The 12543-nt window shown below is 50.2% G+C and overlaps 3 protein-coding genes, 3 non-coding genes and 1 pseudogene across 9 annotated transcripts in view; 2 read left to right on the top strand and 5 right to left on the bottom strand.

Moving 5' to 3' along the window:
• LOC102945014 (zinc finger protein 883-like) overlaps nucleotides 1–12543 on the bottom strand; it is a 705100-nt gene that overhangs the window by 313100 nt on the left and 379457 nt on the right. The gene's annotated exons all lie outside the window — the stretch shown is intronic.
• LOC102934537 overlaps nucleotides 1–12543 on the top strand; it is a 1094240-nt pseudogene that overhangs the window by 793738 nt on the left and 287959 nt on the right.
• The window catches only part of LOC102933291 (zinc finger protein OZF), a 1218290-nt gene that overhangs the window by 1071797 nt on the left and 133950 nt on the right, over nucleotides 1–12543 (bottom strand). The gene's annotated exons all lie outside the window — the stretch shown is intronic.
• Nucleotides 1–12543, top strand: part of LOC114018488 — a 213020-nt gene that overhangs the window by 141296 nt on the left and 59181 nt on the right. The window lies entirely within an intron of this gene.
• Nucleotides 1646–1717, bottom strand: TRNAA-CGC. Its single transcript has one exon. It is a non-coding gene; the product is annotated as a tRNA-Ala (tRNA).
• Nucleotides 6547–6618, bottom strand: TRNAC-GCA. Its single transcript has one exon. It is a non-coding gene; the product is annotated as a tRNA-Cys (tRNA).
• On the bottom strand, nucleotides 11897–11970 carry TRNAT-UGU. Its single transcript has one exon. It is a non-coding gene; the product is annotated as a tRNA-Thr (tRNA).

The raw sequence follows: 12543 nt of genomic DNA, 5'->3' as shown, positions 1-12543 counted from the left end.
GATGGCCAGCTTGTCGGGGAGAAGACCCAATCCCAGTTTGACCCCCTGGGGTTTTGGGGTGGCCAAAGGGCACGGGTCGCAGAAACCTTCCCACATGCAGCCTGCGAGTGCTATCGACCATCCCTGACCTAAGGGAAACTGGAAGGGCCTGGTGTAACTCCTACCAAGGAATGGGAGAGATGCTGGGGGATCCATGGGAACGTTGGTGGCTTCGAACTTCCCCAGGTCACCGGGTAAAGTGACCCCGCTCAGTTCGATCTCGAAGGGGGGAGAGATGTGACGAAGTGGGACTGTTCTTAATGTTTCCTCCGAATATTGTGGGGGTGCCTCAGTTTCCCCTATGCAGTTCTTAAGTATCTAGGTGGTGGGATAAGGGTGTATGATCACTGCAGAGCCCTAGAGGGCAGGTGTGTGCAGGGGTCTGGACACAGAGAATGGCCGACACCCTGTTTCCTGGCCACTGATGGCCTGAGCCCTTCCCCCCTGCAAGGTGAGAGCTAAAGGGTTGGAGAACAAAGGAATCCGGTGACCTCCTGGCCCGGGAAAGGGACAAAGCCCAGAGGAGGAGGGGCTGGAGGGAGTTTCAGTTTGGGGCTGGCTGGGACGTGGAGTGAAGGGCAGACGTGGTTGTCTGGCTCACTGCCCCCCAAAATGGACCCAGCTGAGGGGTCCTGTTCTCTGCACCTGCAAGCTCTGTTTTAGACCATGTTCCTGTCATCTAATAAACTCTGTTTTACTGGCTGGCTGAGAGTCACGTCTGACTGCGGAGTTGGGGGGCAGGACCCTCTGGCTTCCCAGGAGCCCTGTCTGAGCGGACTCGCTGTGGGAAGTGCACGGAGGGGCAGAGGAGGCTGAATGCTCCGAGGTCAGACCCAGGAAGGTGGAAGCTGCATGAGCTGTGTGTCCTGAAGACAGGCTGCTCCCAGAAGGCGACTGCCCCAGAGTCCTGACTGGCTTCATGGGAGCAGTTCCAGAGCATCGCCCAGGGACTCCGTGACAGCCCCTCAGGCCCCACCCGTGCAGGGTTTGAAGCTTGCATTGCTTAAATTCCAGGACGCTTGGGGATTTCAGCTCCCCTTTGTCCAGCGGGAACCTTCACCCCACTCCCAACCAGATTCTTGTCCATGGGATGACTGTACAGGGGCTGGGCCCCTCTTCGCCTTTTCTCTCTCTAGGACAGGCCACGGTGCCTAGACCTGGGGCATCTGAGCACCCAGGACCTTCTATGGAGCTGCCCTTCGCCTCCCCCTTCTGTGGTCTCATCTGTCATTGACTCCAGCCTGTTTTCTATCCATCGTCAGCACCATCCCAAGCCAGCTGCACTCGCCTCAAAAAGACAGTGTCCCCTGGTGGGTGTAAATCACTGACCTCTCTCCTCTCTGAGCACTGACTGCCCTCCGTCTCCTTGCCCCTCAGTCTGGGCAGACGGGACCTTTCCCTCCAGGGCTGGAGGATTCCCCCTTCTCATCCGTCATTGTCCCAAGCCGTCCATTGGGTGGGAATCTTAAAAGTACAAAAGTGACTTTGGAGCAGAAACCCCCACAGACCTTCCATGCAATGGGCACCTGCCCCGCACTGAGCAGGACTGAAACTCCTGCAGGGAGACTGCTGGGCCTGAGCAAAGCAGCAGGGTGAAAAGAGAACTTGGAGATGCTGGGGATCGAACCCAGGGCCTCATACATGCGAAGCATGCGCTCTACCACTGAGCTACATCCCCAGATGGGGGCTGTTTGGGGTGGGTTACACTCACAGCCCTCCTGTTTTCAGGGCCTCCAGGGGCCTAACGGCAGCATGGGGGACACATTCCCTGCTCTGAGGGCCAAACCCTCTGTCCTGGAGGTTGCTGGTTCTTAGGGGTCACTTTGCAGCAGGGCCAGTTTCTCTAGGTGGGGCAGAGAGAGGGCCTGCCCTGGACTCAGGGTGCAGAGATACACTCGGCCCTCTCCCCGGCATTGACTGGCTGGAGCTGCCACCCCCTGCTGAAAGGGAACGGCGCTGGGGGGCGCTGTGAGTCGCTCAACACCTCACCCTGGTGGAAGAAGTAGGCGGGGGGCTCCAGGTGTTTCTCGGATCTGCTATTTCCACTTGCCTGTAAAGTCCAGCTTTCCCCAGCACATTCACTGCAGTGCACTCGGGTCACTGTTTCCATGGCTGACAGCAAAGAATCGCTCCCCGTTTCCCTTCTCTCTGCAGCGTGATTAGCCTGTGTCGGTGGTTAGTGAGGTGGATCTAGGTGTCGATGGTTATTCATTCCCCACCTGGACAATTCACACAGCCCCTTTCCTGCTCAAATCCCCAGCACCTCAGTGATCCCGGGAGCGGTTGGGTTTTCCCTGAGGCCCTGAGATTCTCAGGGTCCTTTTTTCCCTCCACCTGGAGTGAACTCAGCTTTTCCCCCATCCCAGACACTCCATGAAATAACAACAGCAGCATAAAGAAAGCGGGGAGGGAACATCTCCCGGCCAGGGCTGGAGGTGCCCCGGGCCCCTTGCTTCTCCATTGTTTCCATCCCAGACGAGGAGGGTTCCTTGAAATTTGACACCCTGCTTTGCACAAGGGACAGACAAAGTTCTTGATGTTCCTGTGTCTGTGCAAAGAAAATTGTCCTTCTGTGTGAAAGAGAGACAGGAAATGGCCCCACGCTGGGACAATATCCTCAGGATTAAGAGCAAAGGACTCAGGCTGAGAACTGATTTAACTCCACTCATCTCATTTAACTCCACTCATTAAGAAGTTGTCTTGCAGGGAGAGATTGCAAACTTGTGACATTAATCCAGACTCAGGTTGGGCTGCTTTAACTCTTGGAAAAAACATGAACTTGATTCCAAGAAGGGGGAGAGGAGAAGCCCAAGCTGCCTTTGGTCCAAGGCTGGTGTCTCCTGGACAATGGGAAACATCCCTCACTGCTGCCAGGGGACAGGTGGCAACTGGTGACGTCCCAGGGCTGGGATGAAAAGGGGAATGTTGCGTGGACTTTATCACACACGCCCCATCCTGCTTCTCAGAGCCCACAGGAGAGAATCTAGAGAGGGGCGAGTCATTTCTCAGCTGCATTCTCAGGAGAAGTCGGTAGCTGTCCCTGAACAGACACTCAGGAGAGTAACCACGGCGGTTCTGCAGAGACATCTGGTTGCCAGAGGATCCAGCTAGGTTAAGGAGTTCTGGGGGATCTGCAGTTTTTGCAGTGGGGAGGAGTCTCGAGGTCACACGTTGCGGGTAAGGTGGGGCATTAGGGACTCCAGGATGTGAAGCTGGTTAAAATGGAACTGCACAAAAAACCTCCCGCTTTGCTCCCTACTTTGGCCTGTCCCCGTTTCATGAAAATCTCCATCTCTACCCCGGCTCTCAGAAACCCCCTCTCTCCCTTGGGTATTTCACAGTTCCTTCCTTCATTGTCTGTTTCAAATATTTTGGCCATCAAAATGATCAAGTACATTTAAAAGGAGAAAAAACAATCAAGCAACACATCTGTATCTCCTGCACCAGGCATGGCGTCGTGTCTGACTTTTTCTCCCGAAAAGTCCAGGTAGGCAGCGTCACCCCACTGCACACCAGGCCCAGGGCTTGCACCCAGCAGTTCTCGGGGCTGCGGGGCAGAACTGAGCTTCACTGGCAGCAGCGAGGGGGGACGGGTGGGGACGGAGCTGTCTGGGGAATATTTAATCCTTATCTATTTTTCGGAGGATGAAATCAATACAGCTTCCACTTCTCCGTCTCTCCCCAGGAAATAACGTGTCTGTGCAAGGCACCCAAACCTTTTCACAAGACGAAGCCAAATGAAACGGCCACACGATGGCATCAGAACCTTAGACATGAGAAGCCATGTTCTCGTTCAACGTGCATTGAAGCTGAACACAAGGGAGGTGTTTTTTCTTTGACTCCTAGGGCCCCCACTCAACACCCCTTTCCTCCCACAGCCAGGAATAGAACCCAGGAGTCATGACTATTAGCCCCCCTACTCTAGCCCCCTAGACCCTTCTCCCTGGGACAAAGGAGAAGCTCTGCGACCCTGTACTGTCCCTTTGCCTCCCTGTTTGTGCGGCATTTGAAACCTAATGGGGTTTCCTTGGGCAGTTTTGAATCTTGCTCCCAGGAAAGGGGTGATTTTAGGTGCAGGTTCCAAATAGTGCAATGAACCAGCCAAGAAGGGGCAGCAGGAGCTGTTGAAATAATAGCAAAGTACTTCAGGAAAGGAGTTATTGATGAAGTGTCAATCAAAGGTCAGAATGGGATCGTGTCAGTGTCACAGTAGAGGGCTCTGTGATGGTTTTCAATTTGTCGTCCACCCTAGCCACCACCTAGCACATGTCTGAACCTCTTCTTCTCTTACCGTTGCTCGTTATCAGAGAAGGGGAGAGAGAGTGAGCCATAGAGACAGAGACCTAGTGACTGAAGCAAACATTTCTTTGCTCTTTGCTTGGCTCTGTCAGTTATTTGGGTACAAACTCACCCCCCACCCACTGTCTCTGCTGGGCTCCATGGGCAGGAAGAGCTCAAGCTGTCAATGGGACTTGGGGAGCTCGGGACATTACTGTGAGTTGCTTGAATAGTTAGGTGAAAATCTCCTAAACATGGAAACAAGCTCAAGGCTGCTGGAACTCATCTTGCATCTGTTGAAGCTACAAGGCAGAGTACTAAGTGCAACATTTAAACTTATGTTTGACCTCAGAGAATTAAACAAATGTGCCTGTGAAAAGAGGGGAGTCGAATTCAATCCCTTGTCCCCATCAATCTGCAAACCAGGAACCTGTTGCTTTGCATTCCTGACATTGTATCGCCATCAGGTGGCCATTTTGTCTCAGTCCCTTGAATTAAAAAATTGGTTTTTTTTCATAGAAACCATGTTTTCCTCGTAGAGACAAAGGAGTAGATTAATCTACAAAGGGGAAGGTGATTCCAAGGCAGTTCTGGAGGGAGAAGGGAACGTTTTCAGCATCACTAAGAGAGAGAAAATAAACCTATTAATTTGAGCTACAGACACACTTCACAGCATGAAATACACAATTTTATGCTCAATGAGTTGTGTTCATTTAAGTAATATGAAAAATACGCTTTGGGCAATGCGTGAAAACCTCATGGCATCGAACAACCCACTTGATACAGTTAATGTACGACATGATATTTAAAGAAGTTAAGAACGCTGTGCTTATAAATTAACGTGCTGTGCCTTTTACACACGCACGAGACACAGCAGAAATGGAATTATTTGAGCAACTAAAATTTCCACTTTCTCACAGCATTTTAGTTCTCAAGGTTGTTTTAATTTGCTTATTTTTTTGGAGCTAGAAATGGGAAAGAGAACACTGAAGTCAGTGGAATTACCGCAGTGAGGGATTAGTCTCATTATTTGTCAATAACAAGAGCCTTTGTTAACGCAGAGTTAACTTGGACTGTGAATATCTCTTACCCTTCCAGAAACTGAGTTCAGTAAAACTCAAACTCCGGAAGAACAGGGAATACAGAGCGACGGTACATGCCCAGATAACCTTAACTCTGCCCTCTAGAAGAGAATCCCTGATCACATGTGAGAAACAAAGAAAGGTTTGGGGACAAATTACAGCTACTTCCAAGAGTTTGTTTCTTCTGCAATTAATTGATCCTGGCCCCATCAGTTGATCCTGGCCTGGTGTCTGGCCGTGGAATTTACTGTTTCCTATTTTTATCCCAGCATATTTAAAGACGAAACTGCTTTACAAAAGTTCCTTTATTTTAGGTGATACAAACAGGCCACTTCCCGCCTATTTCAAGGAGATGGAATTTTCCCGACCCACAGGGAACGTAAAATAACACGCTCAAGATCACACATTGCTTAGGAGAAAATGAAGGGAGAAAAAAACAAAAACAAACCCACCAAACCCTTCCTGTTTCTACCCAAGGGATCAATGAGACCAGAAAGTGACGCTGTGCAAGTAACGATCTGGTCCTACACTAACTCTGCGGTTACGTAGACGCAGCCACAACCAGCTCTGTGGTGGTGACCTTACAGAGACGCTGCGGGTGATCATGAGCTCGAAGCACGTTCCCTTCCAACAGCTGCCATTGGAAGGCATCTGACAGTCACAAGGAACAACCATCTGTGTTAAAGGAAGGTGGCCATTTATTCGAGCCCCAATTTATATTGTGTGCACAAAGAGAGGATCGAGTGTGTAACAGGTAGTTTGGTAAATCGTGGTTATTTTATTTTTGGAGCAGACTCCTGTCCACGTCCAGTAGAGTTCTCAGTCCCAATGGGAACTTACGTACCGAATGTAACACAAACTAGTCCATTCCTCCCAAGGGGACGGGGTTCTTGTTCTTCTACACGTTGTAGACCATGGAGACCAAGGACCTGCAAATGTGCCTTCATGTGTCTTTGTTTCATTGATGAAAACATAAACTAGACACTCAGAGGATTGGAACTGATTTCAGCTGAGGGACCTGTTTGCTAGGTTTCTATGCATTTGCACAGGAAAACACTGAGTGTTTCCATTCATCCCTATTCAGTGGAGCCCCCAAACATAATGGGGATGGATAGGCCCTTATTTTTGTTAAGGCAACAGGCTTGTAAGGGGGCACTTGGATTTGAACCAAGGACCACTTGAGCTGCAGTCAAACACTCGACCACTGAGCTATACCCCCATGGCGTTGGCATAGGCAAGTCAGTGATCTTAAGGATTTTGAAGGACAGGCCCTGCCTCAGAGAGCTCCTCTTCCACTCCCAGACCCCAGTGGTTTTAAAAATGGGGTTTGATTAAACTTTATCTATACATGTAGACCCCACAGCTTGCCCACCCACCGACACAGCTTCTCCCACTGACATAGCTACCGTCTCTCGGGGAGGTGGATTAACTACACGGACAGGACAGCTCTCTCCCATCCCCTTAGAGCATCTTCATTCGTTATGAATAAGTAGGAAATAACCGACTGAATGGACAGTAACCAAATTATCAAATATTGCTGAGCCTGCATTCAATATGGGTAACTGGCTGTCACAGAGTGTGGGGGAGTCAGGGCCCTGCACCCCTCTTCCTGGGATTCACCGAGACTTTCAGCCAGCCAGTAAAGTGGAAGGTTTATTGGACAACAGGAACACAGTCTAAAACAGAGCTTGTGGGTACAACCAGAACCCCTCAGTCAAGTCCTTCTGGGGGGCAGGGAGCTTAGACCCCAGCCCTGGGGTTCCCTGCGTTCGACCACCCAGCCCAAAACTGAAAACAACCCCCCCTCCCCCAGTCTCACTCCTCCTTCCCCCAGCTCCTCCTCCAGCCTTTGTCCAGTTTCCCGGGCAAAGGTGTCACCTGGGTCCAACCCCTCCCAGCTCAGGTTACAGGCTCAGGTCTCCTCACTCAAGTGCAGTCATCCCCTGCTCTCCCACCCCCCATGCAGACAGTCCCAGCAGAACTAGACGACATTCCCCAGTCAATCCACCCCACTCCCTGCTGCGTCACACTGGTCATATTGGGCTGCATTAGCAGAAGCATTGAAAGCAGATCAGCAGTAACCCTTTTATCAAATATTGCTGAGCCTGCATTCAATATGGGTAACTGGTCATATCGGGCTGCATTAGGAGGAGCGTTGCCAGCAGATTGAGGGCAGTGATTACTCCCCTCTATTCGGCACTGGTGAGGCCACATCTGGAGCATTGCGCCCAGTTTTCAGGGCCCCCTCCCACTACAGAAGCAAATTGGAGAGAGTCCAGGGGAGGGCAACAAAAATGATTAGGGGACTGGAACACATGACTTATGAGGAGAGGCTGAGGGAACTGGGGTTATTTAGTCTGCAGAAGAGAAGCATGAGGCGGGATTTGATAGCTGCTTTCAACTACCTGAAAGGGGGTTCCAAAGAGGATGGAGCTCGGCTGTTCTCAGGGGTACCAGATCATAGAATAAGAGTGATGTCTCAAGTTGCAGTGGGGGAGGTCTAGGTTGGATATTAGGAAAACACTATTTCCCTAGGAGGGTGGTGAAGACTGGAATGGGTTCCCTAGGGAGGTGGTGGAATCTCCTTCCCTAGAGGTTTTTAAGGCCCGGCTTGACAAAGCCCTGGCTGGATGATTTAGTTGGGGTTGGTCCTGCTTTGAGCAGGGGGTTGGACTCGATACCTCCTGAGGTCTCTTCCAACCCTGATTGAGGGTTAGAATAACATTTCCCAACAAACGGTCCGTTGAGCTAAGTACAAATCCCTGCCGTAATCCCCCTCTGTCCAGTAGCCCCAGGGCACGTTCCAAGGGTTGGATTCGAGCTGCTGAGTCAGCTTCCTGCAGTGAGTTTCAGCTTTCCCAGAGGTAATTTGTGAGGGCTCGCCGTTTTCGGATGTTCTTGTTTAATTCCCCTCCATCCAATTCAAATGAGTTTGAAATTACTCATGGCAACATTCTTTCACCTACTTTGGTAAACTGAGAACAGTTAGGAAATCTTGTACTGAGAGACCAGCCAGTGGGGAACAGAGCGATAGTCATTGGTAAACCAGTCGCATTAAGAACCACAGGTCTCTGGATGGGGGTAGAGCACCGTGGGGATGGGGGTGTCACAGACAATTTGGAGGGAGGTGGTGGAGTGGGGGTGGAAGAGGTTGAATTAGGTACATTTTCCCTTGGCCCCGAAAGGGGCAGCACGACATGCTCAATTAAAAGGGGGTGTCACACCTGAAGAATTTACAATATCCACCAAAATAACAGGAACAACAAGACAAACACAGGACACAATGTTTTGTTGTGACAGGGGACCCAGGGCGTTCTTCCACTGGCCCCAGCTTGCCCATAAAGTGTCTGAAAAAGAAAATAAACATTCCCCAGCCCCTTGGTGGGGACAGATGATTGCTTAAAAATGCCCCTTTCTTTTCACATTTTTTTTGCCTGACTGCAGGAAAACCGAAGAATTACCTTTATATTTTGTCTGTTTGTTTTGTACAAAGGATACTTGCTGCATAGCTAGGCAGAGGAGGCCTGTCTATGTAAACACGGTCTGTTCCTGAAGTCTTTGCCCCAGCTCATGACTAGATGTGAGGGGGGAGGTCATTCAGACCCTCCTTACACTTCGTGTTTAAAAACTCCTTATTGTCCCTACCTCTGCTGGCCTTAGACATCTCCTCCCGTCTCTTCTTTGGCAGCTCAGATGAGGTGGCCGAGTGGTTAAGGTGATAGTCTGCTAATCCATTATGTTTTGCACGCATGGGTTCAAATCCCATCTTTGTTGTGTGCATTTTGTCTTCTCCCCTTCTTCACAAACCGCCATCTCCCCTTTGGTACAATGACAGATCAAGCCACATTGCTTCCTGCAAACAAAAACCTTCTCAGAAACTCAGACCTCCCTTGCTTTCCATAAAATATGTCTAAATCCCAGATTTCTTAAAGAATTCTGTGTTTCTTAGGTAACATCCTCATAATCTCCCCCAAACACCCTGGGACCTGCCCAAATAATTAAAATGCACCCACCTCAGCAAGGCCACGACAGTGGCCCACAGCTAGCGTGTCTAGGCCAAGCTGTTCTGAAGGAGGCAACTCAAAGATTTTCTCTCCGCTTCCCTTGGCAAGGTCTGAGTGGGAAAACAAAATCCCACAAATGGAAAATTTTCTGCTGAGAAACCAATACTAGTCTGTTTGGGGACTTTGATTTGAATGGATTATTATTATTGTCAAGGTTCCTTCCCACTCTGGACTCTGGGGTACAGATGTTGGGACGTGCATGAAAGACCCCCTAAGCTTATTTCTACCATCTTAGGTTAAAAACTTCCCCAAGGCACAAAATCTTTGCCCTTGGACTAGGGTATGCTGCCACCCGCAAGTGCTTTAATAAAGAACCAGGGAAAAGGACCACTTGGAGTTCCTCTTCCCCCAGCTATCCCCCCAGCCTTTACACCCCCTTTCCTGGGGAGGCTTGAGAATAAACAAGTTGAGCACAGACCAGCTTGGGTTTCTTAGGACCCTAAAAACCCAATCAGGTTATTAAAAGAACAGAACTTTATTAGAAGATCAAAACAAAGATAAAAAAAAACACTCTGTAAAATTGGAATAGAAGATAATCTCACAGGCAGTCAGATTCAAAACATAGAGAATCCCTCTAGGCAAAACCTTAAGTTACAAAAAGACGCAAAAACAGGAATACACATTCCCTCCAGCAGAGCGAATTTCACAAGCCAAAACAAAGAAAACCTAATGCATTTTCTAGCTAGACTACTTACTAACTTTACAGGAGTTGGAGAGCTTGCATCCTTGATCTGTTCCCAGCAAAGGTATCACCCAGACAGACAAAAGCCTTTCCTCCCCCCCCCTCCAGTTTTGAAAGTATCTTGTCCCCTCATTGGTCATTTTGGGTCAGGTGCCAGTCAGGTTACCTGAGCTTCTTAACCCTTTACAAGTAACAGGATTTTGCCTCTGGCCAGCAGGGATTTTATAGCACTATATACAGAAAGGTGGTTACCCTTCCCTTTATTTTTATGACAATTATTCTCTTCTGATCTCTGAATTATTTCAGTTCAGTCTTTGTCCTCCAGAAGTGTTGCCAGGTGTTGAGTTGTGGGGGAGAGAGGCCAAGTCATGACGTCTCTTCCCCTCTTTCATAGTTTCTTCCAACTTGCTAGGAAGTTCCTTTGCTCTGATGTGAGTCAAGCAGTGTCCATTGTCTCCGGGCTGTCTCGGAGAAGTCTGCATTGTACACGGTTCCTGGGAGAGTCCTTGGGAGTGTGGATACATTTAATGGGCCAGCAGCTAGTCTGGATCCTCCAGAAAGGCTGGTGATGGGCATTTCTCAGCCTCATCACATATTTCAGTAACGCACCCAGAGCAAAACTCCACCACTTCCCAGACACGGCTAGCACACACCATCCACCCAGGTATTAGCCTTCAACAGATCACGACTTTTACAATGATAGCTCGCCAGGCCGGCTCTGTACAAATCCTACCTTAATTCTATGAGAGTGGTGACTATGGGGCTTCCAGGGTGCTGCTTTGAGCACAGCCTGCCACCCCTGGGCTGACATTGCAATGGAGACGTCCCCGTAGAGTCCCTCTCTCCCGGGATAAAGATGGCAGCAGGGCTGGCCTGGGTCACCTGATGTGGGCTCCTGGAGCTCAGCTGTGGGGCTGAAAAGTGGGGTGCAGATATCTGTGTTCCCTGCTGAAGCCTGGGTTCGGAAACCCTCCCCCCCTCGTGGGGCCTCAGAGGTTGGGCTCAAGCCCATCTGTCTCCACTGTCATTTTATAGCCCAGCAGCCCCAGCCCCAGAAGCCTGAGTCAGCTGCCCCGGGCTCTGAGACAGGTGCCCTGGGTGTTTTAATAGCTGTGCAGACATAACGTTAGGATACGTCTACAGTGCAATGAATCACCCACGGCTGGCCGGTGTCACATTAATCCAGGACAGCGGCTTGGGCTGTAAAGTTGCAGTGTACGTGTCTCGGCTCAGGCTCAGGACCCTGCTCTAGGAGCCCAGAAGGTTGGGAGGGAGTTTAGCAAGTGGAAATTGTAAAACGATAAGGAAGTGTTACCCTGGACTCAATGGCATGTCTCCATTTGTCTGTCTGCTTTGAGGCAGGGACAAAAAACACGTCCTGCTGCATTCGTTATTTCAAAGGGTGATTTAGGATTTTCATTCTCAGACACGGTGCACAAAGCAGGACTCAACCCTCGGCGTAAACTGAATGAGCCGCCCACAGATTCTGGCAGCCCCAATGAGCCACTTGGTGTGAGAGCTCGGACCTGCCCCTGTCCCAGAGGGAGGGGGTCGTCTGCGAGGGGACGGGAACACTGGCCTATCAGCCCTTCACACCCAGACTTTCAGAAACTCTATCATCAGTGCCTATGTGCGTAATTTAAATGATAAGAACAGTACAGTCTTACAGGGCTAGACCAAAGGTCCACCTATCTCTGTATCTTGTCTTCTGACAGCAGCCAATACCAGGTGCCTCAAAAAGCCACTCAAGAAGCCACCACTGGGAGTTGAACCCAGGATCTCCTGTTTACAAGACAGGTGCTTTAGCCAGCTAAGCCATGGTGCCCGTCTCTGGCTAACGTATGGTGTCTGCCCACCCCTGACTCCCTGCCAACCCCCACCATGGCCTGACAAGCATTTCTTGTGTTTGGATTCTGTAAAGCAATGGAGCAGGTGAAGTTTTACTCCCAAGGTGTGTGTGTGATTCTTTGGACAGGTCTATGCTACAAAATTAAGTCAGTGTAGCCTGCACCCGCACCTCCCTGCCCCTCCCCTGAGACCTGCTCTGCCCACCACCCGCACCTCCCTGCCCCTCCCCTGAGACCCGCCCTGCCGTCCTCTTTCTTCATGCTGCTGTTGTTATTCCATGAAACATCAAGGATGGAATAAAAAGCTGAGTTTGCTCCAGGGTGAGGAAAGAAAGGAGCCACCAACCCCCTGGCAAAGCTCTGTGCCCCACAGAAAACTGCCCCCTGCTATTGCCATCACTGATGGACCGGGGATATGACGGGAAAGGGACTGTCTGAATTATCGAGGCAGGAATTTTACAACAATCTACAGCAACGTCATTAACCAGAGACACACGCTCATCATGCTCCATCCAGAAGGGAAACGGGCAGGAATTCTTGCCATTCAGCCC

The sequence above is a fragment of the Chelonia mydas genome, chromosome 28 (genome assembly GCF_015237465.2).
Source record: "Chelonia mydas isolate rCheMyd1 chromosome 28, rCheMyd1.pri.v2, whole genome shotgun sequence".
NCBI classification, from domain to species: domain Eukaryota; kingdom Metazoa; phylum Chordata; order Testudines; family Cheloniidae; genus Chelonia; species Chelonia mydas.
Note: the sequence above shows the minus strand (reverse complement) of the source record. Positions and strands in the feature narration are given on the sequence as shown.